The following is a 26,839-nucleotide window of genomic DNA, read 5'->3' as shown; positions in this document are numbered from 1 at the left end:
CTCTTTCTTAAACAGTACTGTATATTTGTATATATTGTCATAAATGTAAATGTCTGGATGAAACAGTACTGTATATCATGTATGTCATAAATGTCTTGATGAATTGAATTTTTCTGGTATGCATCCCCTTAACAATTGTTTGTATTGAGCCGTACTGTAGTGTACTCATTATGCAATCTGTTAATAACGTTTTCAATCAATCAATCAATCAATCAATCAATCAATCAATCAATCAATCAATCAATCAATCAATGTTGTAGGATAATTATCATCTGATTGCCGTTGATCTGCTCAATAGTATTTGAAAAGTGTCAGCAAAAAGTGAACTACTGCATCTATCTAGACACTGCCCATATAGAGTAAAGTCAGACCTAGTATAAAATACTTTTTTGGAAGTTAATTCTTAGAGTATTTTACATTCTCGAATCGAAATTTGTTGGCCAAACAAAATCTTGCCTTTGGCTGGTTTCTCAAACGGGGCACAATCTGATTGAAAAAGGGGGACCGTTTCAGAAACAGAACGAGACTGATATTAAAGTGAAACTACTCAAACAACAGGGACAACTATGATAACAACCATAAACAAACGGTTTATTGTGGAACAACTTTCATTATTGTTCTAGGCTACAAGCACTTTGCAATAAAAGTTTAAAGTATATTTTGACAGAAATACACATCTTGGACAGACATTATGTGAAGTATTTTATGCACATCACTTTAATAACCCGTCATTACATTTCAGTGCGATTTGATATGGCTATATCTCTTTATGTAATGTAGGCTATATGCAAACTGCGCCTCGCCTCAGTTGTATGACATAATTCATACGCTATGGTTTATTATCCACTGTTATCTGATCAGACATGAGATGGATGGAATCATGCAAATACATATACAGTATATATATATTTGAATAGTCATAGTAGCCTACTATCCGTGGTGTGGCAGGCAGCCAGGCTGACCGAAGATAAGTTTCAAATGAGAGGGGAAAAATCCTCTGCGTAATTCCCAGTCTCTCCATTTCCCTGCGCAACTTTACAGTCGCTCGGCTCACCCCCCCCCTCCCCTCCCTTTTTTTTCGTTCTCTTCCCAGAATATTTTTCATGTAGGCTAATATAGCTGGCAGGCGCAGCAATTTCGGAATCTGCCCATGTATATGGCGGACGAAAATTTCCACTGGAGGAGCCGCAACATAAACCCCTGCACAAGGCAAAACACGGAGCTTGCAAAGAAAGGACTGTGAAAACCTCGCCAAAACAAACGCTCACATGCCTTGACTAATACTCGGGACTAATGTCGAGGCTGGCGCTGGGGGAAATAAAGCGGGTCTGAAATTTGATCATTAGGACAATTCTATAATAACTAATTCAAATTGTGAGGAAGCGGCATCGGTCACCTCCGGTCGGGGAGGAGGATTTGTAAGCGCGCTGCCTCCTCGAGTCCGACTCGCATGAGCTGCATCGTTTCGGGAGGTACGTCAAACCACTCTTTTCTGTCTTTTTTCTGATTTAGAAATCCTAAATTTTAAATTTGTACAGGCCGCGGCGGCTATTAGTTGTCTTGTCCTGCCGTAATAATGACGGCTGTCTTCTGCGCTAAGGCAGGACATGTTGACACTATAAAAAGCCGGGGCTTCGCTCATCCCAATTAATCTGTTGATTTGTCTGCGATTTGTGGAAATAAAGTTTTCGTGTAACCGGCCAACAATTGGGACGGCTGTGTTTAGATACCGTATCAACTTATCTAAACCGTGTAGGGAATTCATTGTGTATTCCGTGAGAGGCAGCGCGGGAACGAGGCAACATGAAGGACGAGGAGGGGAGGAACAATCTGAAAACACAAAAACCTCCTGCAGCCATGTTTTGTGAATTTCCCCTGCAAATTTAACCACCAGGGCGCTGCTGCTCTTCTTCTCTCAGACTCGCACGGGAATGACTTACTGTATATGTGATGGTACCCAACTCGGTTGATTAACATGTAAGGACACGAAGAGCAACACAAGAGTCAAATGCGATTATGACTTCTGTTTTCATTCAAATAGATTCAGGATTTTAATTCTTTTTTTTCCTCGGGGGGAAATTGGCGCCACCTGTAGGCGGTCTTTTTGAGAAATTAGGAAATTGTAATTAGACTAGTTTTGCCGTTTGTTTATGCGAGTCTGTGTCTAGTTTTGTGTGAATTATGACCATGCACGAGAAAACAATCATTTTGAAATGTGTAAAGATCGGGTGTAATGGACGTTGTGACTCTAATGGAAATGCACACTCCACTTAACATTTCTCATCTGGTGCCAGGCTGTCATGCAGTTTTATGCAACAGTCCAAACCCATTTTAGTTATTCTCATCCCAGTAAACACAAACTGTTGATGTTTGAAGCAATGTATTTATCCAAGTGGGCTGGGCAAGCTTGTTATTGTGCTCTTTATGATGCTTCTAATGATTGGAAAATCGAAAAAAAATTTCCCCATTGCGTTTTATTTTGAAGCATTAATGATCTAAGCAATAGAATAGAATATAATATAATTACATTATTTATCCCGATGGAAATTCAGCATTTCAGCATGCACTTGGGAAACAGAGATGGAAATTGCAATGAAACCATCCTCAATTTGTAAGACTGCACTGTGTGCTCAATACTGACACAAAAAAGCATCCAATACAAAGTTCAAGTTGGCACATTTAGTGTTTCCCCCACAGGGTGTGTGTGTGTGTTTGTGTGCGCGCGCATGTGCACATGTATGTGTTGGGAGGGGGATGCAGCGGTTTCTTTATTTGTGGATTATCTAATAAGGACAAGGGATAATCTGCGTTTTAGATTTCTAAACTCTGGAAATATGATGAATATATAAAACACTGACACAACACAAAGTGAGCAGAATGTCATATGCAACAGAATGCAGAGAAATGCTTGTCAGCTCATTTTGGGGGACAGGAAAAAACAACAATCATAACCACTGTTTACATTAATCTTGTGAAGGCAAAACAATTTCCCGTGGTGCACGGTGTGCCTTTGTTATACTGCAAGGGAATCCGTGGGTCATTTTAACATTGACCTTCAGAACTGTGTGAATTTGAAGAGTTGGTGGACATTTTCTGCTGTGCATGCTAAATCCTAGCGTGAACCCTGACCTTTCCCCCAGTCAATCTAATCAAAACACGTGGGAGTCTAAATTACATTAGGAAATGGGAAAACAAGGCGACCCGTTCCACGTTTTCTCATGGAGTAGAAGGATGAATACCGCTATCGTACGATATGAGTGATGGGGCGTGTTTATCTGCAGAGGGGCCAGATGAACCAAGTAGGCTAATAGGCTAAAAACGCAAGCAGGATTAGTATGGGAGACATAGGGGCTTTCATGAAATACACCTTCCTCAGCTGGTTATTGATTTGACGAGGGTCCGTTGGGTTGACCGCTGGCGGATGGGCTCACGGGAAAGAGGGTGTGCTAGTTTAATAAAGACTTGACTAACAAAAGCACCGTTCCACTCCGGTCAGGCCTACTTGTAAATGATAAGAGTGGTGGGGGTGGCTCCACATCCTGTTCAACGATGAGGGACTGGTATGTCTCCAGTTTGATATATGTGAAAAGAGTTTAGCCTTGTGTGTGTGTGTGTATGTGATGCATGTTCTTTATTGTCATTATACAGCACAAGTACAGTGTAATGAAAAGAAGTTTGCACCTAACCAGAGTGCAAATGTAACTGTAAAGTGCAATAGCAATATACAATGTACAAGTGATTAACCTGAACAGTGATGCATTTATAAACACTATGGTAGTAAGTCATACTGGCCAGCAGTATAACTAGTAAGAGTCGGTAATGGATATATATAGATAACTAGTAAGCGGTATAACTAGTAAGAGTATAAGGGATATAGATAATATAGCCTAGTATACAGGTATGTAAAAAGTATTATATGCAGGTATATTCAGACCGATGTGGATAAATATATATGGTAAATAGATATATATATATGTACATGTGTGTGTGTATATATATATTAGTACATCAGCATTATTGTACATGCTATCATACATGTTATATGGGTGGTCTATATTATTGTATGACACAGGCACCTGCATACCACGTCATGCAGTTACAAACTAGCCATGTGGTCTTACCTGTATGTCAGGAGGAAACTCATGATCCTTTTTAAAAACCTGCAAAATGTAAGTGATACTTGAACACCAAATGCACCTTTCCATGGCTTTATTATTATTCTTTTTTTAATTCATTCTGGCATGTTGAAAATGTCGGAAAATGTGATCGTTCAAATTAGACTCAAGGGAACTGCTTCTCAGGGTCCTGGGCTGCTGCTGCTTTGGAGAAAATTCTGTGCATTCTGCACATATTTAGCATGCAAGCCCCTGTGAACGTTCAAATTGTCACTTTTCAAAATGAACGTTATTAGTCTCATGAATAATGCACAAGGTAGTTCAATTGCTGCATCAAAAGAAAATTAGGCGTGTTTGCATGCCGTGTCGTTAAGTATGCACACGCTATTTTTATTCCCTGGCCATTCTCTGCAGGTAGAGGCAGGGCCTGAGTTGCGTTTCTAAAAATAAGAATTTTCAGCAAAGTAAATCTCATTTCTGCGAGTGAAAATGGGAGGGGTGAACCTCCCCGGGGTTTAATGAATCCATAAATCACAATGGAGCAGGTTTGCCTTCCCGGGACCCAGTCTGCAGTGCAATTTTGATTTTCATCAAAAATTTAATCTGCCAGCCTACAAGGGTTTAGTGGCAGACTGGATGCCGCCCTGAATTTCTAATTTTAGGGGCCTGCTCTTTCAGGATTTATTTTTGTATAATTCAAGGCCGCTTTTTCAATATCTCCAGTTATTAAATTTTAATTCACAGCATTAACATACAGATTGAAAAGGTTTTTATGGGGGTTCTGGAGTGCACGCGGGTGGAATTTTACCAGACAACGCAGTTTCTGTTTCCAGACCTTTCCGCCTAATAGAAGGAAATGTAGGAAGGGGAGGGGGGGGGAAACAGAAAAAAAGATTCTCCCATTTCTCTGCATTATTGCTTTTTGAAATCATTGGTGGAAAGCCATCTTGAGAGACATTTATTGGAGGGGAGAGGAAAATGTGCATTTGATTAAAGGCGAGCGGGGAAAAGAAGAGCTTTTAGGCTGAAGCGGGTTTTTGTCATCCGCTTTGGCTGAAAACATTCTCCTTGCCACTCCGTGTCCTCTTGAATGTTACAAACATTGGGTGAAGTAATTTCACCCTCCCTCCCCCATCCACTCTCATCTCTTATTGCCTTTTTAGATTACTCCTATATTTAATCCCCCCAGGAACAGTCAAATTGTTATGAACCTTAACATTCATATTTCTGCTTTATGTTGATTTATATTCCAATTTACCTCCTCTGCAGGAACACACTAACATTACGGAGGTAAAAGACAATGTACATAGGCCTAAACCTATCGCTATTAACCTTAGTGCAGTGAATGATTGACTTGGCTTGTTGTTGTGCACAAAATACAGATGGGTGAAATCCTCTTTCAGTGCCTCTGTTCCTGTTTTCTTATGCAGTTAGCCTCGCTGGTATGTGTGCCATTAGCATTAGCCACGCTTCTAGGCCTCTTTTCTTTTGGAAAGAATGATAAAAAAAATAAAGTAAAAGAAAAAAATATATAATTTTCTTTGTGCATTCGACTAAGTCGACTACGGCTCCTTTCGATCGATTAGTCGACTATTTGACTAATAGGGGTCAGCCCTAGTAGTACTAGGTAGGTACCTCAACAAATGCCCCGAATTGTGATTTGATCTGTCCCTGCATGTGCAGGCTCCCTGATAACTTGAGCAATGAAACGCATAGGCTTCATATGGGAGTATCCATGTATCCAGTATCCATGTACTGACATTTAAGAGAACAGCTGCCCTCAATCTTCAACAGAACTGTCGAAAACCAAATGGGCTCGCCTCTTGCAAAACTAGTTTCATAAATGGGCACAATAAACCCCCAACTGCCACCCTCAGTGCACACAAGCTCACACACACACGCACATAAATTCACATTTGGGTGGACATGCACAGACTGCCTAAACTCTTAAGCTTAATTGAATGGCCCTTGCTCCTCGAAATGCTCAGGTGAAAATGAAATGTGATGGAATAGAACAATAACCCCATTTTCTGGTTGAGGTGGCCTGGAGATGTCGCTCGGTATGTTCCATCGGCTTTATTTTCCGTCGATCATGCCTTGCGTTTTGTGTATTTATAAGCGTGGTAAAGGTACCTCGCAGTTGCGCCACGACGATGCTTTAGGTTACGGCGTCACCGATCATAAAAGGGAGGGACAGATGGCTAGTTTTGCATTTGGACTTTGATAAGGGGGGGGGGGGGGGGGGGGGGAGGCAACAGCATGCCATTTTATTTATTCATGCGCTTCATGCATTCCAAATGTTTGATACTGTAGGAAATGCCACACGGAAGGCACAATGATTAATCGAAAGTTCAGTGATGTGTCCTTGCGATGGATTTGGCCTAATTAGAAGTGAAAAGCGAAGTCAGTGAATTTTTATTTTAGGAAGTAGGCTACGGAGACCCTTTCTCGCTCCCACTTCGGCAATTTGACCTTTGCTCAACAGATTTGCAGAGCCCTTTTCTAATGGGCTCCGAGAGAGAAGTGGGGGGGGGGGGCGCTCAATGTAAAACCTTTTGGCTATTGATTGATTTCCATCCATTTCGAGCCCATAGGGGGTGGGGGAATCAATGCATTTCCCCCTAGAATGTAATTGTTCTTTCGCCATTGGCCAGATGATTTGCACTTTTTCTTTATTTTTCCTACGGGTTCTAATGTAGGCCTAGTGTGCGGGTCTTGTTGTATTGTGTATATAGTCTATCTTGGCCGGCAGTCAAGTTGGCGGCAGGTCTATGAAAAGTCCTGTCACACTTTGCTGTAATGACACGCGTCCCTAGTACTCCCTAGCTATTTTGTGGTGCTTTCGTGGCTTTCCTCCTCTAGAAATTTGCCACTCCTTGTCAGACTCGAAACGGACAAATTGTGATGTGAATAACATGCAGCCCCTGAAATCACTCATTTGGACGCTGGATGGGGGAAAAAATGTCAGCCCTTTTAACTGTCACACTGAGACCGCCTCTGTAGCTTTTAACTGTCGCATGGAGACTGCCGCTGTAGCTTTATGGTAAAACAGTTTGAAATTGCGAGAGGGAGAGAGGCCAGTGCATTTATAGCCCATTTCTTCTCCTCGCACACGCTCAACAATTCAGTTCAGTAATCTTTATTTATGGTTAAACATGTCAAGAGAACAACGCCCTGCGTACCGTGCCAATGAAAATATTAGCCTACACATTGAAACAATAAAATACACGTACCTATAGTTAAGTAAAACAACAAACAAGCCGCTAGAGAAACGAGAACATTGCACATTATACAGTTTATACAACAAACAAAACCGCATGAAATATTCAAACAATAAATCTTAAAACCAGTATCCTTAGTTCTGAGTTAACATGCAGGATTTCCATAACTTAAAGAAGCTTGATGCCGTTTGTGATGCAGTCGGGTACGTTGTTGTTTCGTGCAAAGATGTGTGGTAAGATATGGTAATTTCTGCAGTAGTGCTTGATAGATAGCCTAAATAAAAAGCAGCACGGTTCTCTTCTTTTTATAGCAAAGATATTACCAGCCTAAGTTAGGAAACAAGTCACAGTGTGAAGTGTGCAAACTCCATCACCTGTAATAATAAAGTAGAGTCAGCTTTAATAAACATAGTCTTAGCCCCTTTATAAAAATAGAGCTGTGATCTCCCAACCACCTGGTGGTGGAATCTTGAGGCATTTTTCTCTAATGTAACCTGAATATGATTGACTCTCTCCATTGATTATGTTGTAAATCCAAAATGGCGATAGGTGTGTGAGAGAAGGGCCAGATGTCTCTGTATACTCAAAGAGACCAGATCAGGTCACTTCTATCTCCACCTTATATATAAGTTGGATACAAAAATGAAGAAAAAAAGGACGTCTGAGAGGTCAGGCAGGCGGTGACTCCTGAATACAGTGAGATGTGTGAACTACTACAGACTGTGTGACGTAGGCAAGGCAACTGTCAGCCACAAGGTGGGAAACCAGATAAGATGGCCAGAAAAGAATGTATCAGTCAAACTTTATTTGTATATCACCAGTTTCTTTATGCTTTCATCGTCACCAACGGAATACGTTAGGGACTAGCGTTACACGCATACGCTCGGATCGCAATGAAAGCATGCTTTGATCAACGCTAGATTGATATCATATAGCCCTTACCTTGACTAGGATGTGCCCCAAAACGGATATTCCAATTATCTGATCGTGAGTCCCAGTATTGGTGTCGATCGTGTCGCCAACATAATCCGCCATACATCATCCATCTGGAGCATTTGACGCTCCTCACGCCGATCGGGACAACCGCTCCCCTTGCCCAACTAGGGCTGCAACGATTAGTCGACATAATCGACGATCATAAAAACTCGTCGACGCAGACTTTTTGCATCGATTAGTCGTTAACATTTTTATTTTTATTTTTTGCACTACCTATCTTTGTGAAAGTGGCTTCTCAGCTCTGGTCCAGCTGAAGACTTCTTAGCTTAACATAACAGACCGACAGTAAGTTTGGGCGAACTAATGGGATAACTGGGGTTGCAACAAAAGTGCAACTAGGGCTAAAAACACAATGAAATAAAATAATAATAATAAATAATATATCCTTCTTAGCAGACTTCTTAGCTTAACATCCCAGGGAACTAATGGGATAACTGGGGATGTTGTTTGCTCCTGACAAGAGTCTCAAAGTCTGGGGTGATGGTAGACAAAGCAACTCTGAGGTCATGCTCAATGTCCAATCTGTTCCTCTGCTTTGTCTTCAGCTGGACCAGAGCTGAGAAGCCACTTTCACAAAGATAGGTAGCAAAAAAAAAATAATAATAATATTTTTTTTATATATATATTTTTTTTTTTATATTTTTTTTAGATTAGTCGACTAATCGAAAAAATAATCGACATTAGTCTACTACCAAAATAATCGTTAGTTGCAGCCCTATGCCCAACATGGAAAAGTCCGCCCGGACCAATATAATCGACGCACAGCCCAAGACACAGAGTTTCAAAGGGTGCTCGATACCGCCGCCTGGTAGGATGCGGCCGGTACTGCACCTTCGGATTCCCACCCAGTATGCATTTTTCAGGCAACACACAGCTACCTGACCTTGAATAGGGTATTACAATCGGAAAAAAATTAAAAACTACCTAGAAACGTGTTAACACGTGATTGGCACTCAACGGTGGGGCCTCAGAAACGTGTTAATAATAAGTAGGGATGGGTACCGAATTCGGTACTTTTGAGGTACCGAACCGAAACACGTCGGTACTACCGAGTATCGAATCAAGTGAGATACAATTTTTTTTTTTTAAACTTTTTTCTTTTCATGTCAACGTTCACATGCACAAAATATGCTTACCTAGGATTTGACTTGATTCAACAACAAAGCAGTTGGAGCAATGACAAGCCGAAAACTGTCGAAATTGTAGTTATTTGAAGTTTGGATTTTTTTTTTACGACTGAGGTAGGTAAATTAAATTTCTTGAGACTAAAGTACCGAAAAAAGGTACCGTTGGGTACCGGTATCGATTCACAGGTACCGGTATCGGTTAAAATGTGAAAGGTACCCATCCCTAATAATAAGTGAATGGCACTGAATGTGTTAATGGTTTTAATAAATTTTTTAACAAAAGGGATTGGAATTTGATCATGCACAATACAGCCAATAACAATCAATTGTAGCATATGCCAATGAATGTCGGAAGCCCAGGAAGGCAACCCCCCCCAAATAGATGTACTGTATGCTGAAAAGTGGTTTAATGCTTGTTGTTTGTTGGTGTTTAAATATTGCAGCATACAGGGTTCGCACAAGGTTCTTGAAGTGCTTAAAGTGCTTGATTTTTACCAAAAAAAGTTTAACAAGGAGCTTAAAAAGTCATTGAAATTCAAATCAACCATTCGCATTGAAAGTTTTGTTCATCCATGATAAAAATGTTCTGAATCAAGAAATGTAATCTTTTTATTTAAAGTGTAACTAATTGTTGGAAATTGGTTTTAAGCCAAAAACTTTTAAATGCAGATTTCTTTCTATAAAAAAAACTGCATTTAAAAGTGAATTGTATCCTTTTAAATTCCCTTTTAAAATGAAAAATAGTGCTTGGAAAAGTACTTGGAAGACCTTGAATTTAATTTAATAGTCTGTGGGAACCCTGAGCATAAAAATTATGACAGCGTAAGCCCCACAGCTAGTGGGCGTTTGTGCTGGGCAGTGGAGTGACTATGGCCAATGAAAACCATAGCCGGTAGACCAGGGCTATTCAACTGGCGGCCCGCGGGATGATTCTTACCGGCCCGCCAAAGATGACATGATAATAAAAAAAAATAAAAAAAAATATTTTTATTTAATATTTTTTTTAGTTTTTTTTTTTTTTTTTTACCTTTTTCTTTTCATGTCAACGTTAACACGCACAATTGAGCCAAAAGTCACTCAATTAATGACAGATTTCATTGATAAATTGAGGGAAAACTTTGCAAGTCGATTTGATGAATTTGACATGTCCAGAGAATTGATGCATTTTGTGAGCAACCAATTTGCCAATGTAGCTGCTATTTCCACAAAAGGACAAGAGTTCCTTGCATCACTTCACATTGATGAAGGTCTCCTGCAACTTGAAATAATTGACATGCAAGCATCATCTGCTCTGAAGCAGGCACTTGAGAATGAATCCACCACAACATTTTGGATAAAGTGTATTCATGTCAAGACATTCCCCAAAATAAAAACGCTGGCAATATCTGTGCTAACAATGTTTGGCTCAACATACACCTGTGAATCCAGTTTCTCTCACATGAATGCCATTAAAACAAGCAACCGTGCCTCCTTGACAAATGAGCATTTGCATCACTGTTTGCGGGTAGCCCTCACTTCCTATGAACCCTCTTTCTCTGCCATTGCCCAGTCAAAGAAGTGCAATCGCTCTCATTAGATGTGTGTATGTAGGCTAGGCCTGTCTGCCCCCCACCCCCCTGATGTTTGAGAGTTAAGAGTGGACAATAAGTGCTAATAAGATGCTGTGATTTGCTGTTGTTGCACAGACATGAAGCACTTTTTAATAAGCTCAGCTGCACTATAAATGTGTTTTTTTGTTCAAGTGTTGATGTTAGAATGTTCAGATGCACATCATGCACTTGTTTGTTTTTTTATTTTATTTTTATATTGAAATGTTGAAGAGGAGATGTTGCAGTTGTTGCACAGTCATAAATAGGGATGGGAATCGAAAACCGGTTCCCGTTGGGAACCGGTTCCTAATTGGCCGATGCCTGGAACCGTGTGGCTCCTGTGACTTTCGATTCCCTTAACGCTGCCAGGTTTTTCCTACAGTTGCGCGCGTTAGCATGTAGCCATGGCAGACTCTATTTGATTCCTTAAGGGCTCGAAATTGCCTGGCTTTTGGTCATATGCTCCCGAAATGCTCCCACTGTTTGGCTACTTCTATGTGCAGTGAAAACTACTTGAATGCTTTAGAACATAGTCATTGATTTAGTTTAGGGTGTGCTAAAATTAGCCGCGGAGCTATCGCTAGCTAACGTGAGCTAACGCTATTTAATCAAGCTCACAAAGAGAGATAAACAGCTGACAGCGGATAGTACAGGTACAAATACAATAAAACAGCGGGTGGGGACTGTTGTGTAAACATTGTACTCTTTAGTTCACATATAATAAGAGCCGGATTGTTTATTTACTAAGTCTCTACTCTGAGTCCGTCAGACAGGAAGTACCATGGTGCAACATACAAATGTGTCCGTGTAGCAACACAAGCCAATACCTACAGGACAGGGGCCCGGGGAGGGAGCTCTGTGTGTCTGTGTGTGTGTGTGTGTGTGAGACAGAAGTCAGAGGAATAACGACTGTTATTCAATAGATTAAATTAGTTTAAGAATAAAAAAATAAATACATTTTAAGAGAATCTCAAATACATTATTTTATTTAAGTGTAGGCTATAGTTAATATTTTATTTTTTACAGTTTTTGTATTTTTCTGACATGGTAAATGGCTGCTTTTTTATATAGCGCTTTTATCCAAAGCGCTTTACAATTTGTTCCTTACATTTTACCCAATCACTCACACATTCACACAACGACGGCGCAGGCAACCATGCAAGGTGCCAACCTGCTCATCGGGAGCAGTTAGGGGTTAAGTGTCTTGCTCAAGGACACATCGACACGCTGCCCGGGAGGAGCGGGAATCGAACCGGGAACCTCCGGATTGCCAGACGACTGCTCTACCTCCCGAGCCACTGTCGCCCCTGACATGGGGGCTCAACAATAAATGACAATCAGAAATGTCAAGTTGCATGTTGTTATTCTAACCAGCTTAGTTCTGTTGCATTTCCAATTTATTTATTTAAATTATAAATTGATCAGGTATCGATAAGAGAATCGATAAAGAATCGAATCGATAAGCAGAATCGATAATGGAATCGTATAGATAAAATCCTATCAATTCCCATCCCTAGTCATAAATGAAGCACTTTTTGCAGGAGATGTTGCAGATGTGGCACATAAATGAAGCACTTTTTTTTAAAAGTATACTACTTTTGCAATGTAGTTAAATAAAAGTTGTGAAAATGTGGTTGCGTGTTGTGTCAAGTGTACATATATTCATAGCACGGGGAGGCGCCGTGGCAGTCCGGCCCCTGGCCCCTTGGGTTTCTGACAATGTGGCCCCCTGAACAATTTAGTTGAATAGCCCTGCGGTAGACTCTCCCATATATGATCAGTCCCTGTCCAAACACTCCTCCGGGGTAAATCCATAGGGAAGTCTTTAGGTCCAGAGATTGAAGACGCTGTGCAAAGCAGATGCAATCTGTTTTAGGTCTGACTATAGATGTGTGATGTTATGAATTCACCTGTGAGGATGGAGTCTTTGACAATTTATGTCATCACATTTCTTGTCTCTCACCTCTGAAGTACGGCTGTGGAGTGTAGTTACTTGTCAAGACGGCACAGGTGCAATGGTGCATTGATTATTCATGTAACCCGACACAGCTTCTGTACTGTAAAATATAGTGATTAGAGGAAAGTTGATACAGTACAAGACAAGTCCCATAGTGCGTGGCCCCGCGTGGGACTTGTATTGAGAAGAGCAGGAGCACTATCATGCTAGAACTAATCAACAACGCACCTGTGTCATATTGACGGAGAGCTGTACTCTACAGTCATACTTAACATGTGAGTGACCAGGGAATAAATGCTGCCGGCTGTTTGCCATATCTTTGTTAGTCTAGCATTTCAGGACTAGTATTATTTGGCAGAAAAGTTTACTAGACTATGCCTTTGTTGTATTTTATTTTTTTATTATTTTTTAAACAAACATATAAACAAACATGACAACACACGATAAGATATACAAGCATTAATTAACAGTGCATATCCAATGAAATCACCATTTAGTTAAATGTCTTATACAGGATATACCCCTAATACCTGTTATCTAGTACCCTACACACATATGCTCTAGCTCGTACCCCCCCCCTCCCCGACCCCCCATTGGATAATCCATCCATTATAACTTGTTCCTACCAGACACTACTTTTATATGCTAGCTTTTATTCTCTCCACCACTTCTAACCACATTGTCATTTTGGATTCATTGAGACCCAAAATTCTTGCTGTAGATATTTCTTGATAAATCACATCGAGATATGTAAGAATCCAGACCTTCCGGCACATTTTTTCCGGTTGAAACCATCGTGATGCTATCAGCTTTTTAGCCACTGTGATACCAGATAAAACCAATCTCTTTAGCTGTGGATGTACTGCACACTCAAAGACATCATTCAGCAGTAATACAGAGGGGTGTACAGGTATATTCAGAGTTAAGAGATTTGATAATTGTTGGGTCACTTCTTTCCAGAATATCTTAACTGGTGGGCAGTCCCAGTACATGTGCATAAATGTCCCCTCATCCCCATTTGTACATAAGGAGCATTTGGGGTCTTGTTTAAGACCCATTTTGTTCAGTCTTATAGGAGTTAAGTATGTCCTGTGAATATAGTTAAGATTGATTTGTTGATGGTCCGGGTTCCTTGATGCAATCGAACATTTGCCCAGGCTTCTTGCTAGGGATGGGTACCGAATTCGGTACTTTTGAGGCACCGAACCGAAACACGTCGGTACTACCGAGTATCGAATCAAGTGAGAAACCGAAAAGAATAATAAAAAATAAAATTTTTTTTTCTTTTTTCTTTTTTTTACTTTTTTCTTTTCATGTCAACGTTCACACACACAATATATGCTTACCTAGGATTTTACTTGATTCAACAACAAAGCAGTCGGAGCAATGACAAGCCGAAAACTGTCGAAATTGTAGTTATTTGAAGTTTGGATTTTTTTTACGACTGAGGTAGGTAAATTACATTTCTTGAGACGAAAGTACCGAAAAAAGGTACCGTTGGGTACCGGTATCGATTCACAGGTACCGGTACCGGTATCGGTTCAAATGTGAAAGGTACCCATCCCTACTTCTTGCCAGTCAAAATCTATCTCCAGGTCTGGTATATCCCTCCTCCAGACTGAGTCTAGATGGAGGGTTTCATATGAGGATGTTAGTAATTGATGATAAAAATCTGAAACAAAACCTCTCGATGTCTCTCTTTCATAGAAGAATTTGTGGTATCTGTGGTGTACAATTGGTATCCTTAATGGAACACCGTGAGCCTTCAAACATGCCAATAATTGTGCGTAAAAATAATATGTGGACTTGGTGAGATAATTTTTTTTGCTACAAAACTAACTAAACTATAACTACAAAAACCCTGTTTGTTGAAAACATCTCCTAATGAGTGTATGCCTTGCTTTTCCCATCTAGGGAATCTTATAGGTTGTTTTCCAATCGAGTGCATTGTTATTGAATAAGGGAGTATGATTATGCCATTTCTGTGGGATGGAATTTTTTTGTTGTGTTTCACGCCATATCCGGATCGCATGAGTAATTATGGGGCCAAATTTCCGTTCGCATTGCTTAATTGATAATTTGGTGTTGTATACTATGTCCTTCAGCCTATGTGGAGCTACTATATTTTCTTCTAAATTTCTCCAGGATACTGATGCTTGGGGATCAGTATCCTTATATCCTTATATGCTTAGACTATGCCTTATACTGTAGAGAATTATATCAACATATGAACAAGGACAGTTTTCACTCCTGCTAAAGTGGCCTGGTGGTTAGAGGGTCAAATTGTCCTGGAGCAAGACACTGCGTCAGGGGTGCTACAAATCATGTAACCCTGACAGGCAAATGTGAAATGCTTACATGTAGCAGTTTGTGTCTCAGAGGGATTTGTGTATAAATAAATTCTTAATAAATTGGGATCTGCTAGGGCTGTTAGTTGTCCCTCAGATCACCATGCCATTATGCATAGGCTGACATGAGGCAAATTCAAATTAAATTAGTATATTAACTATACAATTTACATATTATTACCACATCAAAGCAGGTGTAAAATGCTTACAATTAACAAGTTATTTGTGTGTTGTATTTGCTATGACCAGTGCAGTGCCCGTTTGGAGCATGTGTCCAGTAGTAAAATGTGCCCATTCGGAACGGCCAATTGCTTGACTCCCAGTTCATAGCATGTGCCTGTTCGGAGTGGGCTGATCGCTTGGCCCCCGGAAGTGCTCTTTGCAGTGCTGCGGAGAACCGTGGTATGGCTTCTCATAGTGTTCTTGAGAACTCCTCATCCGATCAACTTCACACTCTACACTGCACCCCCTTAGGTCCTCAGCAATACACACCTCAACTGAAGTTGGATCAGTTGCACGGTTCTCAAGATATATGAAGGACAGACCACCATCTGGCCAAAATGGTACTAAATTCAACGCCACACTCCCCTGGGTCCTCGGCACACACCCGCTGGATGAATGGTTCTTGAGATATGTGACGGACAGATAGAAAGACGCACGCAGCCACTGACAGCAATTCATTGGCTTGCATTGCAGGCACATTTGTCCAAAATCACAAACGAGGGACAAGAAACCGTGCTGTGTTTTTTTGTTCACCTCTTTCATATCAATAATGTCTTTCTTACAGCCCTACTATCTACACCAGCTTACCAAACCAGTGACTGATCAGAAACATCCAAAGGGACGGGCACTGGTCCCCGGCCCCGAGTTTGAGAAACACTGATTTATTTTAGAGGAAACTCGGTATGCACTCAAAACTACTTGGAGATCCACGACATAATTCATTTTCAAAATGGAATACCTTGCTAGCCTTCTGAACTGAAGGGAGTTCTGCAGTACACAGTAGTATATGTGAAGATGAAGGCTAATTTACCATTCTTCACTGACCATACAGTATTGATATAGATATACGATATAGTCTATTCCTAGATGGTAAATGGCACTGGGCCTAGAACTGAACCCTGTGGGACCCCCTTTGTGATGCTGCAAAACCTAATTGAATGCCATTAACCAGTGTTTTGTGTTTTTCAAATAGTTTTGCATCAATCATGGGCTGACTAATGGAAAACAACATCAGATACACCTCAGAAAGCATGATAAACGCTATCAACTGCTTTTCAAAGATCAATACAGGGCCACGCAATGCTCTTTGTTGTCAGGTATAATCACAGCAACATTTATTATGAAAGACTTATCAGTGATCGTGCTATGAGCAGGCCTGAAGCCAAACTGCTACACACTTAAATGTGATATTTCTCTTGCTTTTCTTCACACTTCTTCTACACACATTCTTCTACATAATTAAAATAGGACAACCAACATTTAATACTTTTTTTTTACTTTTTTTTACTTTTTGGGGGGGGGGGGGGGGGGTGTTCTGTGGGGATTTTAAATGATTCCAATATTCCAATATCACTTAGCCAAAGAGTGTAGCCCAGGTGGAAGTTGTTCATTAGGATCACTTCTCTTGTAAAGAGGAAGTATGTTGGCAGACTTCCATATGTTAGAAATGGGACCAGAGAGGGGTCATAATCATGGCGAAAGATTTCCATTAAATAGTGCCACAGCAGCTATGAGCGAGATTCTTGTGAAAGTAGCCTATATGAGACAGCTGATTATATTATGGCATACATATCTGTCAGAGGGAGTCATTTTGTTTCCCCCACATCCTACAATGGATTTCCTATGAATAGGCTTGTGTGATCCTTGTGCTTTAGCTAAATGAGCTCAAAACAACTTTGCTGTTGATGATTAGCTGAAAAGAAATGGGCTGCAATCATCCCAGGAACTTGGAACTGATATTAAGAGATGCAGTAAAGGAATTTATCATTGTCCGTCATCACGGTATGAAATCCAATTGTTGACGGCCCTGGCAGACAATTCCGATATTGACTTTATCCTCCTCTACATGGATGTTTCCCTGGCCTGTACAGTGTACACGCCCTTCTCTGGCCTGAAGAAAACGACTCACGCAGGCTTCACTTCCCCATACAAAATGGCTGCATATACAGTAAGGTCTATACATATTTTTACTCTATACACCACCACAATTGACCTGAAATGAAACAATCAAGATGTGCTTTAAGTGCAGACTTTCGGCTTTAATTTGAGCGTATTCACATTCAAATCAGGTGAAGAGTGTAGGAATTACAACCTTTTCTACATGCGACCTTTTTAAGTGCATTTATTAACATTTTGTTATTTATCGTTTAATTTGAAATCCATTCTATCCGTGTACAGAGTCTGATGAAAATGGAAAAAAAAACATTATGAAAATGATGTTGAGGTCCAAATATGTATGGACCTATCAGCCGCTTAAATTAACACTCAGCTGTTTCCTCTCTCTTCCCATATTAACCTCTTGATTCAATCAATAGGAAATGGCAAAATAAATTGTCTATACAGTGCTGGAACCACATCTCTGCTTGCATCATTTTATCAAGACAACCATGGGAGTAGTTGTCTTACGTTCAGCCTGCAGTCAAACACACGTTGCCAGGAATCTTTAAACCAAAAGCCAACCGTGCCCATTATCTCTCACTCTGTTGGAGTGAGAACATTGACCACCCATTTGAAATTGAGATGATAAAAGCCAAAGGCAGAGCCCATATATACACAGTGGAACATGGTAGAAAACAACCTGAATTATCTCCTAGCATGATATGAATTTTTCAGCTGGCACTCAATCAAGCTCTCAATTAATCATCCTCCCGCCCAGCTTCAGTTCCTAGAATGCAAACAGTGACCTGTGGTGCCGGCCCAGCTTTCATGTGCTCAGAAGCTTCATATGCATCGGATCACATCAGCTCAGCAGGTTTTTAATTAGCATCGACGTGAAATCATTTTCGGACCTGTTGGCCGAAGTCTTGTTGTCGTTTTGAGCGGAACTAGTCAGTCATGAAAAGGCGTGTTTCTGCTCTGAAAAGGTTCATTGTTGCTGTATTGCTGTGCTATTATTAGAGAGGAGTGTTTTCCCCTCTTTCCACAAAAGGAGTGATCTTGTTCCATGTTTTGCTCGGTTGCATTTTAAGTCCATTCTCTTGAATAGGGTTTGCTCATTATAGCCTTGTGCTGCAGTAGCAAATTGGGTAATTTAGATATTTCTGAAATGAGAGCATGCGTATGGCCCAATGCTGCAAACATTGTTGTCATCAAGGGTCACCTATAAACAATGCCGCCACTGTGCACTCCAGGGCTAATTATAGATAATAATAGTTATCTCTATCATCTATTTTCTTTCTCTCTGGAAAACCACCCATTGGCTACTGGCCTACCAGTTTATCCTGTGTTATTTTTCCTGTATAGATTGTCTCCCCTACTGAAAGCTATAAGCTGTTATCTTGAATCACAAGCCCTTGACACAGACCTCTGAACAGGTACAGTGTAGGGATGGGCATTTTTAAGAAAAATCCAGATCGATTGATCACATCATGATATACTTGATTAATTGTGTATTACTCGTGGAGTGAAAAAAAAACAGTTATAATCTTACACATACATGTGAAACAAATATGTAAAAGAAAAATCTCATAAAAATTATTAATAATTTAAGATCGAGTTTTCTCGGAGCCATGATTAATCGATTACTCACGCCCATCCCTAGTACAGTGTGCTAAAGCGTTATTGCATGCACCGAACAGGTACAGTGTGCTAAAGCGTTATTGCATGCACCGAACAGGTACAGTGTGCTAAAGCGTTATGCACTGTATTGCAGTAAATACTGGATGCACACTGACCTCGGAACAGGTAGTGTCTGTGCTAAAGCGTTATGCACCGTAGTGCAGTAAATACTGGATGCACACACTGACCTTGGAATAGGTAGTGTCTGTGCTAAAGCGTTATGCACCGTAGTGCAGTAAATACTGGATGCATAAGTAAGGCTGGGAGGTAAACTACCCGAGTATGAGGGTGTACCATCATTGATCCATGCAACGGTATGGATTTGTACTAGGGGTTAGTGTTGTCACGATACTGGAATTTCAACTTTGATACGATACCTTGAAAAGTATCGATACTTCGATACCATTTCGATACCAAAAAAAAATATATATACATTTTTATTTTTTTTTTATTTATTTTTTAACAAATTTTGCTTTTGTTGCTGGTTGATTCTCCTCAGCTTCTCTCTGGTACTATACGAGAAGATAAATACACTTTTAAAACCCTTTGTTTATCTTTAGATCAGAGAGAGAGAGAGAGAGAGAGAGAGAGTGGCTGCTGGAGATTTGAGGTCTACTGAGCGCACCTTTCTAGTTATGACCCGAAAACAAGGGTACTTGAGAGAGAGAGAGAGAGAGGGAGATTTCTCCGGAGCTATGCTCGGAGCATTTATTAACGTTACATTTTCAACAACATTGCTGCTAATTGGACACTTCATGGAGGCGGGGTAACGTTGTGTCGAGTTCATGCGTGTACTAGTGTAGGATGGGCTCCGCTCAACCTAACGTTGGAAACGGGGTAGTTGTGTCGAGTTCATGCGTGTACTGGTGTAGTGTGGGTGGGCTCGGCTTGACGTTACTCCGTTTCCATGAAGTAATAGGTGGCCAGCTAGCTAGCATAATAATAATAATAATAATAATTCATTTAATTTATATAGCGCTTCTCAATAACCCGAAGTCGCTGACAGTAGTCGGGAGCAGGGGTACAAACAAAGAAACGAAAGCAAAGAAACAAAAACAAAAACAACAAAGAAACAAAAACAAAAGGAACATGAGACCATGGGGGGAACAGGGGAGACAGCCTGATGGCACAAAAAAGGACTGGAGACAGATATCAATCAGGTTGGAGGGGAGGGGGGGGTTTAGGGGTGGGGGGGGGTTGAAGGCAAGGGAGAACAGGTGGGTTTTGAGGCGAGCTTTGAAGGTGGAGAGTGTAGGGGAGTCTCTGATGGACTGGGGGAGGGAGTTCCAGAGTCGGGGTGCAGTGCGAGAGAAGGCCCGATCTCCGAAGTTTTTAAGCTTGGATGTCGGGACAGTGAGGGAGGCAGTGGAGGAGGACCGGAGGGAACGGGTGGGGCGGTAGGGGAGAAGGAGATCAGTCAGGTAGGGGGGGGGGCAGGCTGTGGAGGGCTTTGAAGGTGAGGAGTAGTGTTTTAAAGTTAATGCGGTGTTTGATCGGGAGCCAGTGGAGGGAGTGGAGGACAGGAGTGATGTGTTCGCGGGACCGGGTGTTAGTGAGGAGGCGGGCGGCTGAATTTGACCATTTGCAGTTTATGGAGGGAGCGGGAGGTGATACCAGTGAGGAGGGAGTTGCAGTAGTCCAGGCGGGAGGAGATGAAGGCGTGAATGAGGGATTCAGCAGCGGGGGGGGGAGAGGCAGTGACGGATTTTTGCGATGTTGCAGAGGTGAAAGTAGGATATTTTTACGATGGAGCGGACGTGGGTGTCAAATGAGAGGGTGGGGTCAAGGAGGACACCAAGGTTGCGGACTAGGGGGGAGGGGGTGATGGTGGAGTCGTTGATGGTGAGTGTGATGGGTCCGGATCTGGTGAGGGTGGTTTTGGTGCCAATGATGAGGAGTTCAGTCTTGTCACTGTTCAGTTTGAGGAAGTTGTGGGTCATCCAAGTTTGTAGTTCGGTGATGCATGATTCGATGTGACTGAGGGGTGGGCTGTGGGGGGATTGTGTACTGATGTAGATTTGGGTGTCGTCAGCGTAACAGTGGAAGTTGAGGTGGTATTTACGGATGATGTGACCAAGGGGGAGAATGTAGCAGATGAAGAGCAGGGGGCCAAGGACTGAGCCTTGGGGGACCCCCTGTGTGACTGGGGAGGGGGAGGAGGTGTGGCCGGAGAGGGAGATGAATTGGTGTCGGTCAGTGAGGTAGGAGGAAAACCAGTCAAGTGCTGTGCCCTCAACACCCAGTTGGTGCAGCCTTTGGAGGAGGATGGAGTGACACACTGTGTCAAAGGCTGCACTGAGATCGAGTAGGATCAGGATGTTGAGGGCACCGGAGTCAGCGGAGATGAGGAGGTCGTTGATGACCTTAACCAGTGCAGTCTCGGTGCTGTGAGCGGGACGGAAGCCAGACTGAAGGGGTTCATAGAGGGTGTTGGACTGGAGATGGGAGTGGAGTTGGGAGGCAGCAATACGTTCCAGTGTTTTTGAGAAAAAAGGAAGATTGGATATGGGGCGGTAGTTGGAGAGGCTGGATGGGTCAAGAGTGGGTTTTTTGAGGACAGGGGTGACAGCGGCGAGTTTGTAGGGGGAGGGGACGTGGCCTAGGGATAGTGACTGGTTGAAAAGGGCGGTGAGGTGGGGGATGAGAGCAGGGAGGCAGGCTTTGGTGAGAGTAGTGGGTAGGGGGTCAAGGGAGCAGGTAGTGGTCTTGGAGGTGGTCATGAGGTCCATGATGAAGGAGGAGTCAACTGGGGCGAAGGCAGTAAAAGGGGTAAGCATAAGCTAACGGAGGAACGACAGCTAACGTTAGCTAATAATAGCTTTGTTTACAAATTGAAGACAGGGCTCCCGGCTGTGAGGGGGAGGAGGCTGCAGCAGCCTGTGTCTGTTGCCGGTCTCTGAGGAGGAGGAGGAGGAGGCGGAAGCGTGCTCTGGCAGCGCGTCTGTCTGTCAACAACTTGCGGGAGCAAGCCAGCTGGTATCGGTATTGCAGAAAGTATCGATACTTCGGGAAATTAGTATTGAAACCATTTTAAATATTCAGTATCGATATGTATCGATATTTCGATATTTTTGACAACACTACTAGGGGTGTAACAATGCATCGATTAATCGAAATGCATCGATTCTAATGTGTTCGATTCGATGCATCGATTTGAATGTGTTAGAATCGATTATAATTGAAATTAATCGGGGGGGAATAAAAAGCCTAAAAAAAATAAAAGAAATATGTTTGACCTATAGTCCATTCATGCTGAGTGAATCGGTTCCCCCAGCCACATTTGTGTATTCAAAAATGTTTGGGGAATTAACTGATAGAAAAATCGAAAATGTATCTAATCGAATCGTGGTCAAATGAAGAGATTTCATGATGCATTGAATCGTTGCCTGAAGAATCGTAATCGAATCGAATCGTTGTGAGGTCGAATCGTTACACCACTAATTTGTACCGTACCATCATCCACAATATATGCTATATACATATTGTAAAACATTTAATATATATGCTACATACTGTTCTGTATATTTTAAGTAAACAATTATTGCAACAGTTCTCAATTATTGAATAAAATAGACAATCTTTAATGACACCATGCCAATTGTATTACAAGATAAAGACGGGGCATTATATGTGCATTATGGTTGGTTATGTCTGCGGAAGGCGGAGCCTCCAGGGACAGTATGCATTTCGATGGTGTGTGTGGATCTGCATAATATCTTGTAAAACTATAGGGCCGATCAGCCTGTGCTTTGGTGCAGAAAGTTACAGAGGCACAAGGATGAGCGTGTGAGAATAGGTTTCACATCAGGCAAGGCATAAAAGAAAATTGTTTGTTTCCTGTTGGTTGTCCGTTAAGGCATGGGTAGGTAGGGAATTTTTTTATTTTTTTTTATTCTTTCCCACGGCGACTATGGATAGGGAATTTCTTTATTTAATTAAATGTTCACAACAACATGGATGCATGTACTCTGCCAGCATGTTTAATATCCATAATACCAAAGGTTTGACTAAGATTTCTATGAAACGTTATTAAAAAAAAAAAACGTTTTTCTTTTTTTTTTCTTAAAAAACTCATAAAATATATGAATGAATGACCTTTATTTATATAGCACCCTTCACAGCACGAATGCACAGGGTGCTTTACACCACAGCTAATATAAAAACACAATAAAAACAAAATCAGAAATAAATGACAACAACAACAAACGGCAGTTAAAAACAGTGAAACCAGATAGAAAAAGTAGAATAAAAGAATTTGGATAAAATCATGAGTCACTAATTAAAACAAACTATAGAACAGTGAGGACAAGAAAAAAGTGCCTATGCATGACCAAAAGCCTGTCTGAACAAATGTGTTTTTAATTGTTTTTTAAAAGAGTTCTCGGAGGGGGCAATTCGCAGGTCCAGGGGGAGAGCATTCCAGAGCCTTGGTGCTGTCACCTGGAAGGCTCGATCACCCCTTGTTTTAAGCCTGGACCTGGGGACCACCAGGAGGTGCTGATCGGCAGATCTGAGTGAGCGGGTGTTGGTGTAGGGATGGATGAGTTCAGTTCATATTGGGTCGCACCTAAATCGGCAGGGTCGGTCGGCAACTGGAAACAAACAATATTTTTTCTTATGCCCAACGGGAAGTATTTTTGGTGAATAAACGTCCAGTATTCTCCATTAACCTTTGTGTAGTCCTTCGTGTAGTTGTGGTGCACCTCTTTACTGCAATAGGGCAACAACGATTGTTTCAAATGCTGCCCCTGAGACTACTGCAAGGTGCTGTAGATATTAAAGAGCAGTAAACCGATTTCACCATTGAAATCTGCGCATCATAACCAGCTAGTGTTTCAGGCCATGTCCATACGGAGACGAGTTTGGGTGTATCCGCCAAAGTATTTCATCGTATGCACGTTTCGTCCACATGGAACCACGTTCTGGGAGCCTGAATACTAGGGATGGGATAGAATTTTCGAATAGTCGATGCCAGTCTCCACATTCGATTTTTATGTCTGAGTCAAATCTTTTTTTATATAAAAATATTAATTAATTTATTAAAAAAAAAAAATTTATTGAAGCCAACAATTCTTATTTAATTCCTTTTTTTATTTAGAGGCAGACTAATTTTCATAGCCTAATTGATCGAAAAGATGCACATGCTATCGTTTCTGTTTGTTTATTAAAACCGGTTGATAACCGACAATCAAGAATCAAGAGGTTTATTTGTCACATACATACCAGGGAGTAACAGGGAAATGCAGGTGGTCATCGATTGTGCAATAATAAAATAGACATAGAAAAAAAATAGGTAAGACACAAGATGTGCATGATAAAAAAAGACATGCTAAGTTCCTGAGAAACTGGTTCCTATGTACACTACTATACAATTTTAACTCCGTAATTTTTATACTTAATGTATCTAAACTATACTATTACAATACCTCCTTCCTTTTAAAGTGGCTTTTCCATTATTTAAAAGTGACATTTTGTTTAAAGCGGTTGCAGCATGAGTGTTGTGTGTGTGTTAGGGGTGGGACAATACATCGATCCAGATCGATATATCGATCTATTATTAATAATCAAATAGGATCGATGCAACGTAAAAAGATCGATTCATATTGCGATACTGTTATTTTGAAAATCCCCGCGAGTCATATCCGCCGGCGCCCAGTATTGTGAAACTCCGTGTAGACATTACAGCAGTGTTTGCGTCTGCTGTAAAGCTCTACAGAGCGTCTATTTTGCGAGCCGATATAAGTCTGTGCAGTTTTTTCCCCGCAACGGGTCAAATGCATATAACAGGCGTTGCATTGTCGCCATTCCTTTATGCCAACGTCGCGTTAAATATCTAAATGAACGTCGCGTTGGCTGCTTAAAAGCTAAGCAGCTAACCGTGAGAGAGAACAGGAGAGGGGAGAGGGGACTTGGAAGGAGGAGGGGTGGGGGCTGTGGGGGACAGTGTGTGTGTGTGTGTGTGTGTGTGTTAAAGCTCAATATATAAAAACAAAAGTGAACAGGAGGTCTATTTGTATTAAAAACAATAGATTGTTTTTCATTTAAATGTCTGGAAGAGCTCAAAAATAAATACATCAATTGATATTTCCGTAGCCTTTTTTTAGTTGATCTAAATGTGACTGATTGTGTTAAATGGGCACATAATATCGCCTCATATCGATCGCAGGCACCTGAATTGAATCGTATCGTATCGTATCGTGGCAGACTTTGTGATATCGGCAAATATCGTATCGTTGTCCAAAGAATCGATATCGTATCGTATCGTGATGAAACTGGTGATTCCCACCCCTAGTGTGTGTGCTCATGTGTACAGAGAGTTCAGTGTTCTGATGGCCTGATGGCCTGGGGGAAGAAGCTGAGCCGGAGTTTCTCTGTTCTCGTAGCGTATGTACATAGGCGAAAACCAACAACCGGACACTCAAGCAGATAACGAGGGTAATAACTTCCGGTCGGGGGGTTCCAAAATAAAAGAGCGACGTCTATAGCAGCGGAAATACGTTTATTTTGTACATTATCTAACGTTAACACGAACCTAAACTAACTTTAGGTTAGTTGTAACGTTAGTTTAGGTTTGTGTTAACGTTAGATCTAATGTGTGCAATACTCCAATTCAGCCATTGGCAATTCAGCCGTTGGGTGGGGGGCGCTGTTGAGCGGGCCTGTGACCGGACCTGAAAGCGCCCCTGGCTCTGCGGCTCTGCAGTTGCATACTATTGGGATTCGTTGGGAACAGCAGCACGGAGTCTCGACTCTGGACTTATTTTATTTTATTTTAGCAGCAGTTATCAATATCGACCAGGAGGACAGCGCGATCTAAGGGACATGTTTCATTACTAGTCAAGTGTCATTACTTTAGTTATCAAAGGTGGAATCTCTGGACGCAATGACATTATATAGTTTAAAGTAGGGCTGGGCGATAAAACGATAACGATAACTATCGCGATAAATTATTTCCTCGAAATAAACATGAAACGTGGTCGCAAAGTTTCGATATATCGATTTCCAAGCTTGGCTCCGTTCAGCCTCGGCTCAGCACACTCACTAACAACAACCAACGTTACGTGATGACGTGCATACGTACAACAGCTAACAACCAATCAGTGAAGGAGATGGCCGAGAGCGAACGAGATCCGGAAGGAGACCCAGAGGTACTCTCACTCAACAACAAGGCTTGCTAGGCTAATTAGCTTGCACGGCGTTGTTTTATATATTTACGTGCCGAGTATGTGTGTGTTTTGAATTCTGAGGCCACGTTTAAGTAGTGTGGGGTATACAGTGGACGTCGTTTCAATATATTGTGGCGGAAGAGAGTATTTTAGTGTCATATTTAGCACATTGTCTCATGGAATACACCGCTTATAAACAGGCTGGCTAGGAGAACTAGCTTGCACGGCACTGTTTTATATATTTACGTGCCGAGTATGTGTGTGTTTTGAATTCTGAGGCCACGTTTAAGTAGTGTGGGGTATACAGTGGACGCCGTTTCAATATATTGTGGCGGAAGAGAGTTTTAGTGTCATATTTATTGTCATGAGATACTCCGCTTGTCGGCTACTGCTAACGGCGCAGACTGATGACGACATCAACTCGACTTGAGACATTTGCAGCAGCATAAGAAATTAATTAAACTTGACAGACATTATATCGACGATAATTATCGATATCGAATTATATGAAAATAATTTTATAATTTTATCGCGATAACG

General features: G+C 41.4%; 1 protein-coding gene across 1 annotated transcript in view; it reads left to right on the top strand.

The window, feature by feature from the left end:
* The first annotated feature begins 1,181 nt into the window (after positions 1 to 1,181).
* znf618 (zinc finger protein 618) overlaps positions 1,182 to 26,839 on the top strand; it is a 108,519-nt gene continuing 82,861 nt past the window's right edge. Inside the window, exon 1 of the mRNA XM_084325484.1 lies at positions 1,182 to 1,472. The gene's annotated coding sequence lies outside the window, so the exon portion shown is untranslated. The remainder of the gene's footprint in view (positions 1,473 to 26,839) is intronic.

Source organism: Notolepis coatsorum (genome assembly GCF_963971535.1).
Source record: "Notolepis coatsorum genome assembly, chromosome: 11".
NCBI lineage: Eukaryota > Metazoa > Chordata > Actinopteri > Aulopiformes > Paralepididae > Notolepis > Notolepis coatsorum.
This window is presented reverse-complemented; position numbering and strand designations above follow the sequence as displayed.